The 15,720-nt window shown below is 29.2% G+C and overlaps 1 protein-coding gene across 1 annotated transcript in view; it reads right to left on the bottom strand.

The window, feature by feature from the left end:
• Nucleotides 1-15,720, bottom strand: part of LOC119678786 (cAMP-dependent protein kinase type II regulatory subunit) — a 113,457-nt gene that overhangs the window by 72,250 nt on the left and 25,487 nt on the right. The window contains exon 2 of the mRNA XM_038090843.1: nucleotides 5,357-5,383. The gene's annotated coding sequence lies outside the window, so the exon portion shown is untranslated. The remainder of the gene's footprint in view (nucleotides 1-5,356; nucleotides 5,384-15,720) is intronic.

Below are 15,720 nucleotides of genomic sequence, written 5' to 3'. Positions count from 1 at the left end.
GACGTCAGGTGGACCCTTCTTAGATGAGGGCGTAACCATCTTCACAGACGGTTCCAAAACAAGTAGTGGTGTAGGTAGTGGAGTTTTCTCAGAGGATTGAACAAATCTTCCTTCTTTAGGCTTCCAGATCATTGTAGTGTCTTTCAGGCGGAAGTGGTCGCCATCAGGGAAGCTATAGCTTGTTTGAATGTAGATGATATATTTGGCAGGAATATATACATACTATCAGACAGTCAAGCTGCATTAAAGTCCTTGAGTTCGGTCCAATTTACATCTAGGACGGTTCTTGACTGCTACACATCTCTAAACGAAATGTCGACGCAGCTCAATATTTCTCTAATCTGGGTTCCCGGCCATAGGGATATTTTCGGAAATTGCAAAGCAGACGAGTTAGCCAGAAAGGGTGCTTCAGTGCCATACTCGGAGCACCTAGACTATCTGGGCATATCACTAACATCATGTAAACTGATATTGAGTTCTTTCTGCACAAATACTTTTAATAAAAGATGGGAAGACTCAACGATATGTAGACATCTGTATGCAATCTGGCCACTTTCCGATAAAAGGAAATCGAAAACTCAAGGAAGGACATTGGTCTTCTGGTAGGGTTGACTACAGGACACTGTAAACTAGGGAACCATGCTAGAAGACTAGGTCTTCCTTTCAACCAAATCTGTCGTAGCTGTGGGGAGGACGATGAGAGCGCATCTCATCTGTTGTGTTTTTGTCCAGCTCTTGCACGTCGGCGATTTAGTACTCTAGGGGCCCCCTTCCTTGAAGACCTGGACCAGTTACAGGATCGGGCTTTAAATAGCATTTTATGCTTCGCAAAAGGTTCTAGGTGGTTTTAAACCCTGAGGTTTCTTTTACTTTCTTTTAGTATTTATATACGGCATCACAATGGGCCAAAAGGCCTAAGTGGATCCACTAGGGATCACCGGTATAACCTAACCTAACCTAACATACAATACTATAACTGTGTGCATGTATGTATGTAATTATGTCCTCCATATTGAAGCTTAGAGACTTTGTTATTAGTTTAAATAAAACTCTTTTATAGAAAAAAAATGCAATGTGATACCATGAAAAGCTTGCATCTTTAAATTCGCGATCTATTACTTTGCTAATGTATCCAGCGACACACAAAGCAACCAGAACCTTACATACGCCAACTTAACGCCTATCCATTAAATTTACTAGTTTCTGCTGCTCTTTGAAGTTCTATTTACATATACTATGGACATTGTTATGGAAATATTTATTATACTATAAGTCTAATATGGCTTGTGCGAATCCATACATCGTTATTGAATATTCTCTGAGAAAACGAGAACATAATTCGGTGTACATAAAGATTATAGTATTACAGTATTATAGTATAGTATTATACTATAATTATAGTATTATTATTATATACACTGCGTTCATTGATAAACTATTATATCTTGCCCTATCCATAATTGTCAAAGCATTGCTTTTACTTCAGCTGTAACTAAAGAAATCTTAATATTTTCCAGAACAATATTTGACCATTCTAATTAGTGGATCAATTTGTAGAGAATTCTTTTCCTATATTGTATTGATATTGTCCAAGAATATATAAATATTCGTCGGCTGTTGAAAATCCTAACAGCACCTTACTCTTCTTTAGAAGAAATTGACCGGTTATCATTTTCAAACAATTAAATCTAATCTGTTTATGTTTAACAGACATTTTCACTACTCTTCTGTGTGTAATTTGGGTTAACTATTGAAATATTGATGAGAAAAGCTAACTATTTTGAGAAAATAGTAGTTACACTCTACAATGTTTCATATATACAAAATAAAACTGTATTTATATTTGTATTGAATACAATTTTGTAGTAGTAAATCTATGACAGCAGTTCAAATTTTTTTTAAGTTGAGTAAAAGTATCTCCACTCTTATTACCTCTAGGAATATTGTCATTTTCTTATTTACTATAACATTTCTTAGTTGAGTTTATTAGGCTTTAAAAATTTTATAAAACTAAATCACTACTTTTATATTATATTACATAATTAACTCAATATGTAGCTTTGAAAAAAAAAGGTACTATGGGACTTATTAAGTGCACCAAGCGTGCCGTTCTTCTGTAAAACCCTTTTTTCAATTATAAAAATATTTGAGCCATTAAAAAATAATTAAAAGGTCATAGAAAATTTTTTTAATACAATTAGCAAATAATTTTTATTCTACTAAAATTAAATTTTACAAATGATATTTCAAACAAAATAGTTTTGTTGAAAATAGTTATTTACAAATGTCAACTAATAACTGCTTCAATTAATTGGTTTATTAATTAAAAACGACATGTTAAGTGTGATATAACGTATATTGAAATAAACCGAATGCACTTTCAACAATAAAAAATTTAAAATTAAATTTAAAAACATTCATTCAGATTCGTGGAACGAAAAACCTATTAATTTGCATAGCAATAAAACAATGCAGAACAGCATTTATTGAGAGGCAATTAGGCAATGGCAAGGCAAACGCAAGTGAGGCTTTTCGCAACAAACACTAAACTGTGACTTCAGTAACAGATAACGTAAACTAACATAGATACAAACTTACTTACTTATAAACAAGTATGTGCACACGTACAATAGTACGTACATTTGTAACGATTCAGAAATAAAAATGTTCAATTTTGCCATTAATTTATTCATAGATTCGAGGTGCATGCACGTTAGGCGACACCTACTCAAAGTGCTATGTTTCATGGCACTAACTATCTCTCTCAGCATACATACATACAAACAAATCTACAGAGAATTCTTCGTAAATATGTGTATACATAATGTATATGCGTATATGTTTTTCATAGCATAAACAACTGCACAAGCTTACAAGTATCTTTTGAATATGAGATTGCTGCAATTAGAATCGTGTGTAAATTGTATATTTTAAAAGCAGTATACCTATGTACATATAGACCATGAATGAAATCCTTGAGCAGTAACTGATATATGGTGTTTATGTGCCTACGGTTAGATTTTGTAGTTACAAATTTATTGGTTCTTCTAAGTTTTGGTGAATGAAAATTTATGTTTATGAAGCAAATATCATACAATGAGTAAGGCAAATGGTTTCATAGAACAAAAATTAGGTCAATAAAATCACAAGGTAGACAACCGAAACAGCACTGAACATGTATTTCAACATAAAAAAAAAACTAATAAAATTCTAGGCACTTCTAAAGAAACATATTTGAAATATTTCAGGGAATACAAGTCAGTGATACTGAATTTTATGCAATCCAAAGGTAATAAGATTTTAAAAAAATAAAATTTTATTGAAATTTTTGGTAATAATGCAAAAGTTTGCCAAGAATCAAACTTTGGCAGCCTAGATAATATCAGGAAAAAAACTATAGAAAAACTATACGTTAAATAGTTATTTTGCGGTAATAATTTCCCACAATTTAAAGAATAACGTTGATGCGTACATAGACTTTAAGGTCAGTATACAACCAACGCCAAAAAAGGCAAAGATTCCCCCAATAGTTAAAGGAAAACCAACCTGACAGTTCTATTACAGGTTGGTTTTCCTTGACCTAATGGAGGAATCTTTGCCTTTTTCGGCATTGGTTGTATACCGCCCTTTTAATTTATGTACGTATCAACGCTATTCCTGTGATAACACAATGGGCCATTATTTTAGCGCAAATGGACTTTCTTGAATACAAAACCACCACTCCAATATATCTACCTATAAGGTTAAATAATGTATATAATTCAAAAGAGTTATGAAAATTGAACACAAAGCACCCACATCAACTTAGCTTGACTTAACCAATTGCTCTGTTTGAGAAATATTGGAAGTAGTTGCTGGTTTTGGTTCTAAGACATTATTAAAGCACTTTACCATCACTAGTAAAAGTACATGCCCGTGTACAGAACGAATACTGCATCATCTGCGCCATGACTATATGAGATCGACAGATCAACACAAACCATAATGCGAGAAACTTCCAATAGTTGACATTAAGGTCACAGCGAAAAGATTCCAGTTTTTCATAATTATAACTTTTAACTCAATATATATTAGTTATTGAAAGCATTAAAAGTATATTAGAAGACTTTGAGCATACTTTAAGACATCCAGAAAAGTACGGTCAGCTTAAATTAATTATAAAAAGCAGAATCAATGGTCTAAGAGTCTACGAAAATGGTTCGGCCAAATCTCGAGATCACCCGTCATGACAGCTATGTTAGTCAACATTTGAAACGGACAAGACACCCAAAAGAAGTACGTTAAAAGTAAATTAAAAACAATTTATTTATTTTCATTTTAATATTCTAAATAATCTAATAAAAAATTAAATATTTTAACTATCATCTATCTACTCACAGGAATTTGTATATTATTTTATATATATATTTCATAAACACTTTTACTAAAACTTTTTTATATATACATATTCTTCACAAATAAACTTTACAATGAGAAGGAAAAATTGCCCTCCGGTACGACTTAACGATATCTTAATCCCTCAATCTACCCAAGTGAAATATTTAGGAATACACTTTGACACAAAACTAACTTGGAAGCACCATATTTTTACTAAAAGAAAAGCACTTGGCATCAGACTGCGGGAGCTCTACTGGATACTGAATAAAAGTTCAAAGCTTTCCGTGGAAAATAAACTTCTTATCTACAAAGCGATACTCAAACCAATCTGGACATATGGCATTGAACTCTGGGGAACTGCTGCATCTTCAAATATTGAGATTATTCAACGTTTTCAATCAAAAACCCTTAGATTAATCATAGATGCTCCTAGATATATAACAAATGAATGTATACATCGCGATCTTAACGTTCCGGTAGTTAAGGATGTCATAAAAAGCCAAGCCAGTAAACACAAAAAACGTATGTTACATCATCCCAACCTCTTTATGAGCAGAATTATAGCAGAAGGGAGAACGTTCACACGCCATTGGAACTTTAATGTGTCCGACTTCAACAGACGGATGTGCTACTGAGCTCAGTCCATTCAAGCTCAAAATGGTCTTTTAAGTATTTAGTCACTTTTAAATATTGTTTATTGTCTACTCTGAATTGACAGATCGCAATAAAAGAAAATAAAATTAAAAAAAAAAAAAAAAAAAAAAAAAAATATATACATATTTAATTCACATTTATTTAATATTTACGCCAAAAGTAATTTTATAATTGTTAAAGATAATTAAATGAGGATAATATTCCACTCAAATAGAACTACTCGAAATGTGGTTAATACTTAACTTATAAAAGATGTATTTTATTATTAATTAATTTATAAATAAATATTTATATATAATATTTATAAATATTATATATTACATACCTTAATGAATTCTATGTAAAAGAATTTCTGTAAAGAGTCAATAAAAATGAAGCATTAAAATGTGCAAAGCAAATTTTTATTATAAATAATTAATTATATTTAATAATATTAAATAAACGATATTAAATTAAAACAAATTGCAAAAATGACTTATATGTAGAAATTTCTTGAGATTCTTAAGATCCACTTAATTACTTCAATAAATTTATGTTCTCAATGTAAGACCAAAAGATTACCAACAAATCTTACGATTGAAATGCATTTAATTTTATTAATGCAATCAAAAAGATGTTGCCTATGTTAACATGACAGTTTTCGATTCGAAAAAGATTTGCGAGTAATACAAGAAACAGCATCTATGAACTGAAATTATTTATAGAAGGATTTTTATAGAGATAGAACTAATTGTCAGGCAAACGATATAATTAAAAAGACACATATATAGAACAAAATAAAACCAACAAATCGATTGATGAAAAATAAATATTAAAATATTAAAAGTTTATTATTTTTTGGATCTTGAAAATTAGTTAGATATGCTGTTTGGAGTTCATAGTAGTTTTATTCATATGTTGATCTATCTTCTACACACCTCACTAAATTTAACTTTATACCAGGTTAGGTTGTTGCCATAAGTGTTGAATCAAAATCTTGACGGTTACTAGAACTGTAGCAATGGCAAGAGGATTAAATATTTTATTTTAGCTACATTAAAAATTATAGAATGCTTAGTTATTCGACTCTATGGATTTAGATCTATTTTTTTGTTAAACTGATCTTATCAATTTGTGGTTGCTACTTCTACACTACTTCTACTGTCTACATCAATTTTTGTTCTCACTGTTAAATCTAAGTAGATGTTTTCTAACTGTTTTGTTATATTAAAATCTAATTATTTTTTATCTAATCTTTACTTATACCATGTGTCAGATGCTATACTCTTACGTGCTAATTAAATTATCCCTCTCCTAGTTATCCAAGGTAAAGAATACTTCTATGAAATATATATTTTCGATTTAAAATTATAGACATCAATTTAACCAATTACTTTTTCTTGAGTATTTTGTGAAGCTACTATATAAATTTTAGATATTTCAAAAAAGGATTTCTCAGAAACTGTGGCCCTAATCGTTGCTCCCTCTCCTAATTATCCCTCTCCTAGTTATCCAAGGTAAAAAATACTTCTATGAAATATATATTCTCGATTTAAAATTATAGACATCAATTTAACCAATTACTTTTTCTTGAATATTTTGTGAAGCTACTATATAAATTTTAGATATTTCAAAAAAGGATTTCTCAGAAACTGTGGCCCTAATCGTTGCTCCTGCTCTTGCAAATCCCTGAAATCTTACCGATTCAATTTTTTACTGCAAAAAAATGAAAAAATATATTTTGATTTATCAATTGAATGATTGATTTTTTTCTTTATTTACTTGTGGACCATAGCAATAACCGGAAACTTAAAACGAAAAGATATGTATACATATTTCATATACGAAAGTATGAAATAATAATAAATCAATCACATTTATGATGAATTATTTCTTTAATATATATTTACACATCGTTTTTATTTAAAATAAAATAGAAATGATTAATTACAATAATCGAATACTTTAATCACATCTCACCTACTTACATATTCAAATGTGGAATTGTAAAAGAATATTACGAAACTATACAACAGTCCATCAAAAATAAATTTTGAACTTATATCAATAAATAAAATTTTATATAAAGGAAAGTATAAACCTTTAAATGTAACTTAAAAAGCATAAATGAATAATGAATTATAGTATGTATATAAATAAATACTTTTATGTTTAAAAACGTTTCTATTAAGTAAAAAGTGTCCCATTGCATTTAAATAATACATATAACGTATAGGTATATATACAAAAGATATATTTTGTAAATTTGTATAAAATTTTCTAATGTTTGATTTTGACAGCAATTTAAAGAAGGTCGACCGCATTAGGAACTCAGACCCTTCACCATCTGCGTTTTGTTTCCACAAAAAAAAATTTTTTTTTACAGTATTTTGACGTAGTTTCCAACCTCATGTTGTAAAGGACATTTTTAAGTAAGTTCAGTTATAAAGCAACAAAATTTATGTCTACAGAGTTGAGGCCTGTAAGTTTAGCTAAACTTTTTTGTTGTACTCTGCTGGCTGCTTGCATAATATTTAAGGGCATTTGCATTTTAATACAACGAACCGAACTGTGAACGTACGTAGAAGTACCTTTCCCAAGCTAACGACTCAATACCCAAGTATGATACTATGTGAGTAAGTGGATTGAATACTCACTCGTCGTATTGAAAAGTACTATTTGTTGCATGCAGAAAAAAGTATTTATATTTCTCTGTTTGTCTGGTTTTGGCATGCAAATGTGTTTAAATTGGTATTAATTATATGCAACTGGGTCGAAAAGGAAGCATAAATATAGCAAATATATTCATGCACTTTTTAGCAATTGTTCTATTTTTTATAGAACACACCAAGGAAATTGTTAACTTTAAATAAATCGCTTTAAAGAACTTTTAAGAGTTTTTAAATTTATTCTTTACGTCAAGAAGAGCCTTACAAAAATATTTCATACAAGTCAATATTAAAATGAAAATAATAAGACGAATTGACTAATTTGGAACTAATTTGGAACAACAAAAATAAAACAAAATATGGTATTTTACGAAATTTCTTAATCATAATTATATCCTTGAACAAGAATTTGGAAAAATAGTCACAGGTATTTCTTTATAGACATATAAATTACAACTTTTAAGTTTTGATTTTCCTTTTATTATCATTTCATTAAGTTTACGAGACTCAACAAAACGATTTATGGCTTTGTTGAGTTAATTATTATGTCACAAAAACAAATTACAATCTAATAGTAAATTTTGTGGTTAATTTTAAGGCAAATTACGCATTTGTTAGATATTAACAAACTTTGAGCAAACGACAGTATTTATATATATATATATATGCTCTCTACAGTTTTATAGAGCTTTAATTTAGTTATTTTTTTTCCAATTTGGTGCCACAAATTCTCAAACGGATCAGAGTCAGAGTTATTTCCTGGCCATGAAAGCACTTGAATATTCCATCTTTTTGAATGAAATTCTTCCATAAAGAAAATTTATCTTTAATAAAAAAAGAATGGTTCTTTAAAAAACGTTACATATATATATTTTATAAGTTAAACATTTTTTTTTAAATTACTAAGTTTCCATCACATCCCCTAAAATTTTTTGCTATGGGCCCAATTACGAGATATGTGATTTACAAAATATTTAAATTACCATAGATTAGCGAAATTGTTATTTTTTATAGTATATTAAATGCATTAACAACAACAAAATAACACAACTTTAAATTTGATCAGCTTAAATTAAGTATGACATTGGTTTAGTCTAGTATAATTTGAGTCTGCGCTTTAAATTTGAAAGAGTTCGATAGCTGCCTAAGAATTGACTTAATTAAAAATAAAATATTTTACCTCGTTTTTTGTCATAAAAGATAAAATTTTTAATTATCTATGATCAGTAAATAAATTTCACTTGATTATATATTGAATTTTTTGTAATAAAAATTTAATCGCTATTACACTTTTTTTATTCGAAATAAATTTTTTGTCACGAGATATAATATCATTAATTTAATTTAATTTAATTATTTTAATTTTTCTAAAATATTATTACATATATTTTTTCAGCAAAATATATGATAATAAGCACTAATTTTTATTTAATAAAAAGAGACAAAATGACAGAAACTACTCAGAAAAAAAGCGTATATGTGTTAAAAAAAAAAGCTCATACGCTCTGTGGTGTTCATATTCTACAAGACAATATAGACTACTAGGTATATTTTACACATACGTAATTTAAGACTCTAAAAACATTCTATAAAAAAAAATAAATTAGTGAATATTTGATAAAAAATACATAAGCAAGTGTAATAGACAAGCATGGACTTGAGATAAAATTTGAAATTTATATTGTTTTAATCTTGCTTGAGTATGCAAATTTAAAATTAAATGCATTTTCAAGAGTATACGAGACCAAAAGACTAAAAATGCAATATATCTTGATAAATATATATTTAAATTTTAAATTATAACGAATTTAAAATCTCCTAAAGCAAAATTTCTTGATGTTCTTTATAATGATATAGTACATTGTGACCGAAAAGCTTTCGGAAATTCTCATTTAAAATTCGCGCGCTGTATATTTTTCGATATTTTAAGTTTATGTAGTTTGGCAGCACTGTCTTAATTACTATGCAAAATGAGCGCGATCTGTCGGACAGTTCGTTTACGGCAGCTGTTGAAACCAGTTCACCTCAGTAGTGCGTTGCGAAAAAAACAATGGAAAAAAATATTGAACAAAGAGTTTGCATCAAATTTTGTTTTTCGAACGAAATTTCGTGTGCAGAATCGTTGCGAATGCTACAAAAGGCTTATGGGGAATCAGTTTTATCGAAAACTCAAGTTTATGAGTGGTACAAAGCCTTTCAGGACTGTCGTACGACCGTCGAAGACATGCCGCGTTCTGGACGACCTTCGACCTCTACCACCGACGAAAACATTGAAAAGGCAAAGGAAATCGTGTTCAAAAATCCTCATGTGAGTGTTAGAGAGATAGCACGAGAGCTAGGCATCGGTCGTGAGATGGCTCGTTTGATTTTGGTGGACAATTTGTGTATGCGACGTGTCAACGCCCGGCTTGTTCCGATTCACCTCAATTTGTTCAACATTATCAACGATTTTAAGGCCAAACATTCAATAAATACCATCGAACAGCCACCGTATTCACCTGATCTTGCACCGTGTGACTTTTTCCTGTTTCCCAACCTCAAATTACCACTCAGAGGAACGCGTTTTGAATCCATAGAAGACGTAAAACAGAATTCGCAGAGGGAACTCAAAGCCATACCGGAAAGCGCCTATAATTGTTTGATGATTGGGAAGAAAGCGTTGGCATTGTGTATCGCTTTATGGAGCATATTTTGAAGGAGATTAAATAAATATTGATGAAGATTAAGAATTTTGCGTTTTATTTATTTATTTCCGGAAACTTTTCGGTCACAATGTATATGTTCTTATTGGCTTGTAAAAAGATAATATTACATGTATTTTATATATATTATTATTATTGTATTAGAAATTTAAAACTTGAATATTTTTAATTTGATATTATCTTTATATATATATATATGGTAATACATAAAAAAAGAATACAAATAAGTTTAAAAATCATAAAAAAGATTATGGTTTCATTCATTCGAGGTTCAGTTTTTGAGTTAACTGAAAACATCATAAGATTCAAAAAATTACTTTATTAAAAAGATTATTGTACATCATACATTTTTGAATATTAATTCAGGCATATATGGTATAATCGATTAAAACGGTATCTAATAATAAGTCCAATTTTCGAGCAATAAATACCGTATATCGGCAATAATCTTACTGATTATTCAGCAAATGTGATATTTTAAGTTTTCTTTTTAACACTAAAGTACAACAATTGAGAAGCAAAAAAGTTATAAATCATAAAACATATCGATCTCCAGAACACAATGCTAACCAGATAGTGAGTTATTATCAGTTTAACGGGATTTCAATATTGACCTCTGGTTGTTCTTCGTTTTAAATATTACAATCATGATTATAGATTTAACTTCATCACTGTAAATGGAGTTCAAGAACAATCTAATTTACAATTCCTTTCTCCGAACAGCCGTCGTATATGATGATCAAATAGCTTTTATTCATGCATAAAGTGAATTTTGTAAACCAAGATTTGTTCATAAAATCCACTTTCAAAAAGTAAATAACCAAAACTACAATTCCTGTAAATAAATATATTTGTCTATAAAATTCAGTTCTCAAAAGTCGATGGACAAAACTACAATTCCTATACATTAAGACTGAAAAGTTTTCGGAAATTCTCATTTAAAATTCGCGCGCTGTATATTTTTCGATATTTTAAGTTTATGTAGTTTGGCAGCACTGTCCTTAATTACTATGCCAAAAATGAGCGCGATCTGTCAGACAGTTCGTTTACGGCAGCTGTTGAAACCAGTTCCCCTCAGTAGTGCGTTGCGAAATGTCTTCGACGGTCGTACGACCGTCCTGAAAGGCTTTGTACCACTCATAAACTTGAGTTTTCGATAAAACTGATTCCCCATAAGCCTTTTGTAGCATTCGCAACGATTCTGCACACGAAATTTCGTTCGAAACACAAAATTTGATGCAAACTCTTTGTCCAATATTTTTTTCCATTGTTTTTTTCGCAACGCACTACTGAGGTGAACTGGTTTCAACAGCTGCCGTAAACGAACTGTCTGACAGATCGCGCTCATTTTTGGCATAGTAATTTTCCTTAATTGCTGCCAAACTACATAAACTTAAAATATCGAAAAATATACAGCGCGCGAATTTTAAATGAGAATTTCCGAAAACTTTTCGGTCTTAATGTAAACGAATGTATCGACTGTGCAATAAGCATTCCATAAAATTTTCCCTGAACTAGATGGGCAAAGCTGCAATTCTTGTAACCGAATATGTCAACTGTGAAATGGATATTGCGCACGATACGTTTTACAAATTGTGTCACATATTAAATATAAGTCACTTATCATTGGCTATAGATACAGTGTTGCCAATATCAAAAACAAACCTAAAAAAGAAAATTTTCTATCCCATTTATCGAACCTGCGACGAATACCATGATCAATTGGCTTTCATTGTTGTACGAAGTCAATCTTTTAAACCAAGATTTGTTTATAAGATCTTTTATTAAGTAGATTGAACAAAACTACAATTCCTATAAACGAATATGTCGGTTATGAAACAGACATTCTATTAAATCTTCTATAAAGTCGATGGACACGGAAAGTGGATTGTTGAAATCATTGGCTGTAGTTGCCAATATCAAAAACAAACTTTAAAAAAATTGTGAATTTATATGAAAAAGAATAATTTTGGGTAACAAAACTAATAAAATATTAGTGAATAATACTATTATAATAGTAATAATAATACTATTGATTAATAAAGCTCATTAAATACTTTTTGAAAAAAACTTAATACCGTTACTTACTAGTTGTTAATAGAAAAGTTGTCTGAAAGCACTTTATATTCTTATGAATCTGTAACGTTTTTTCAGTGCAATGATGAAAACTTTTTTGATTTACTCAACTAGTTTTAAGGTAAAAGTAAAGAAAATATCTTAAGTTTAAAGTTTAAGTTGAAAAAAAAAATACTTTTTTAGCAAGTACAATATAAAATATTAAAATAAAAATATATTTTTTCATTTTTAAAAATAATGACAATAAATAATTATGTTGCAAAAACCTGCCTTATCAATTTGTTAAACCTAATCAATTTTCTTCATGTAAAAATAACAAAAAATAAATTTCTTCATCGAAATTTACGAGGATAAGCAAGATAACTTCATTTTTCCTTTTTATTTTTCTCTTTTTATAAATTTTATATGTCAATTTGTGAAGTTTATAATGCTTTTGACAAATATAAAAAAAGCACTTGCGTTCTAACGTTAAAGCAATTTATTCTAAAAATGAAAAAATTTAATAAAGTGTGCGTGATTATTTCATGAAAATATGCGAAGCCAAATACGCAAAAAAAAAATACATATATAAGACAGGAAAGGAAGAAAAAAATTTAAAAATTCATGAAAAAAATTTATATAATTTTAATATTTAATATTTATTATAAAAAACTTAAATATAATTTTAAAATTTTTAATTAAGTACCTGAAGGTGTTTAAATAAAAATATTGCTTTAGCTTAATAGACAGAGAAATAGCTTAAATTTATTATTTTATATATTCTACTTTAATGTAATCAAATACCCACATATATACCACACTTGTTTACTTACTTACTCTTCTAATGGAGCATAGGGCCTAATGGAGCAGAGGGTATGAGGATAGTGCAATTGAAAAAACTAAAGCTAGTACATATACTATCGGATAATTATCGGATTAAGTTATCAGTTCTCAAAAAACTTGAAAGAGAATATAAAAACGCAGAAATTGGGCAAAATGATCACTTCGTCAATTTTCAAGAAAGTAATCTTTACCCTACAGAGCTTGATAGGTTCATTTATCTATCATTCCCGGCACCGCGACAACATATTGCACACCCTCTTCGAAAGAGGCACAACTCGAAATTCATTAATTTTGAGTTAATGTATGGAACTTGCTTATAGTTTATCTATCTACCAACACGTAAAATTCCACTTTGTTTTTATTATTGCAAATTGTCGAAAAAAACAGTTATATCTATTTTTTTGGTAGGAAAGACACTATGCTGTATAACATTTTTTGTTTTATCACATTTATAAATCATCCAACGAGACAAGAAATAGCTTAGAAAACCTTATTCTTGGGGGCAAATTGAACGAAATTAAAAAACAAGGAACATTGCTTATTAAATGAATGAGTTAATTGTAAGCTTTGCCGCCAAAATGATGACTGAAGCAATGTACACAACACGAGATAATACAATATGACGTACCGAAAAAAAAAATTGAATTTATAATACTCTACTTTGCTCCATGAGCGAAGAAGACTATTAGACTAGAAGAAGACTTTTATATACAGAACAGAGAATGATTTCTTGAAGCATTAAGTTCTCAGCGGAGCAAAGCTTGAAAAACGAGGCTGCAAAGAAACGACAGGGTCATTGATTATCACAATCAGCCAGTGTTACTAATCAAACAGTGAATATTTTATTTTATAAAACAAATATATTTGCCTTAAAATATTTAATAAATAAAAATGTATAATCACATTCCTATATTTTAAATGAGTATCAATAATCATTATCGACTGATTTACGATTGTTATTATTATTGAAATAGATATATTGTGCATCATTTTGGTATACCTGGCGAAAGGATCTTTTAATAATAATTGGAAAACATAAAAATATTAATAATCCAAATAATAGCCAAAAAGATGGCTCCAGATACGGACAGAACTACGTCCAACAGCCACTGCACCATAAAGACAGCCAAGTATCGAACACGCTTCCCAATATCAAGGGACAATATCTTTATATCTCTTCGGATTACAACAACAACAATATCAGTTATATTAAGTTATATTATTTAACTCTACTTTTTACGGAAAAGGGAAAAATTATCTGATTAATACTTTTGGAAAAACCAATTGAAACAATTTTAATTTTTTCATTAATTATTTTACTAATTTTAATTAGTTCAAGTTCCATTTTAAATAGTATTCAACTAATATAGTCAATGTATTTAGGCAAATACTAATCGTATAGAATTCTAAAAATATGCATTTGCATTGAAAAGATCCTTAAGGAACCTCGGTAAGCAAAGTAATGAATACAAAGATATAAATCACGACAAGAAAATGAAGTCAATATTGAATTAACCTAAAGAGAAAATATTTTATTTGGTTTATTTGTGAATGTAGATATAAATCTACAGAAACCACACATAGTAAACAATAGAAAATGCGAAAGTAAAGGAAAAACTGTGTATGACATTTTGACTTTTAGCCGAGAGTTCAAAGTAAAAGAAAAAGGATAACAAACTGAACTTTTTTATAGACAGACAAAGTTGAATTTTCACAGAATAAAGCAAAGTTAAATACAAGAGAAAAAACTGTACAAAGAGTCACTTTTCATTTAAAGTTTTTTATTTGCAAAAAGACAAGAAGAGTTTCTCAGACGAACCAGTAAACGTAAGATTGTGCATAAGAAGATAAAGCAATATTTCGAAAATTAGAAAATAAATAGCAAAAATAAAGTATTTTAGTTGTGTATTTTTCGTATTAAACGAAAGAAAGTTGGGTTCGAGCCGTTTGCCTAATATGGTACATTGTATGCAATATATGCACTGTAAAGGACTTGAATTATTCAAACACTTTTTATCGATTCCAGCTGACAGCGTAAAGCTTATTTAATATCCTCACCAGTACATCGTTGTCAATCTATACGCTGAAATTAACAGGATGAAGAAGCCATTCTGTCAGTTCATTTATAAGAGAATGTCATATACATTGAGTGTTTGTCATGTCGATGTTGTAAGTGTCTGGCGTTTCAAACGAAACAAAAACCAAAGTAACAAATGTTGCATTGAAGGTTTCACTTCATCAGAATTTTGTTTTTGCAAGTATAAAAAGATTTTAGGAGTAACACACATTTTCGAAAATGAATTCAATTAACTGAAAAACACTAAGCATTCGAGTCAGACGTAAGAAGAAAACTTCAAAGAAACTAAATAATGCAACTAACAGTATGGCAACTAACTAGTTTAAAGTATATTAAATTTTACTTTTAAGTTTATTATGACAAA

Source organism: Teleopsis dalmanni, chromosome 2, assembly GCF_002237135.1.
Source record: "Teleopsis dalmanni isolate 2A chromosome 2, ASM223713v2, whole genome shotgun sequence".
Classification (NCBI taxonomy): Eukaryota; Metazoa; Arthropoda; class Insecta; order Diptera; family Diopsidae; genus Teleopsis; species Teleopsis dalmanni.
Note: the sequence above shows the minus strand (reverse complement) of the source record. Positions and strands in the feature narration are given on the sequence as shown.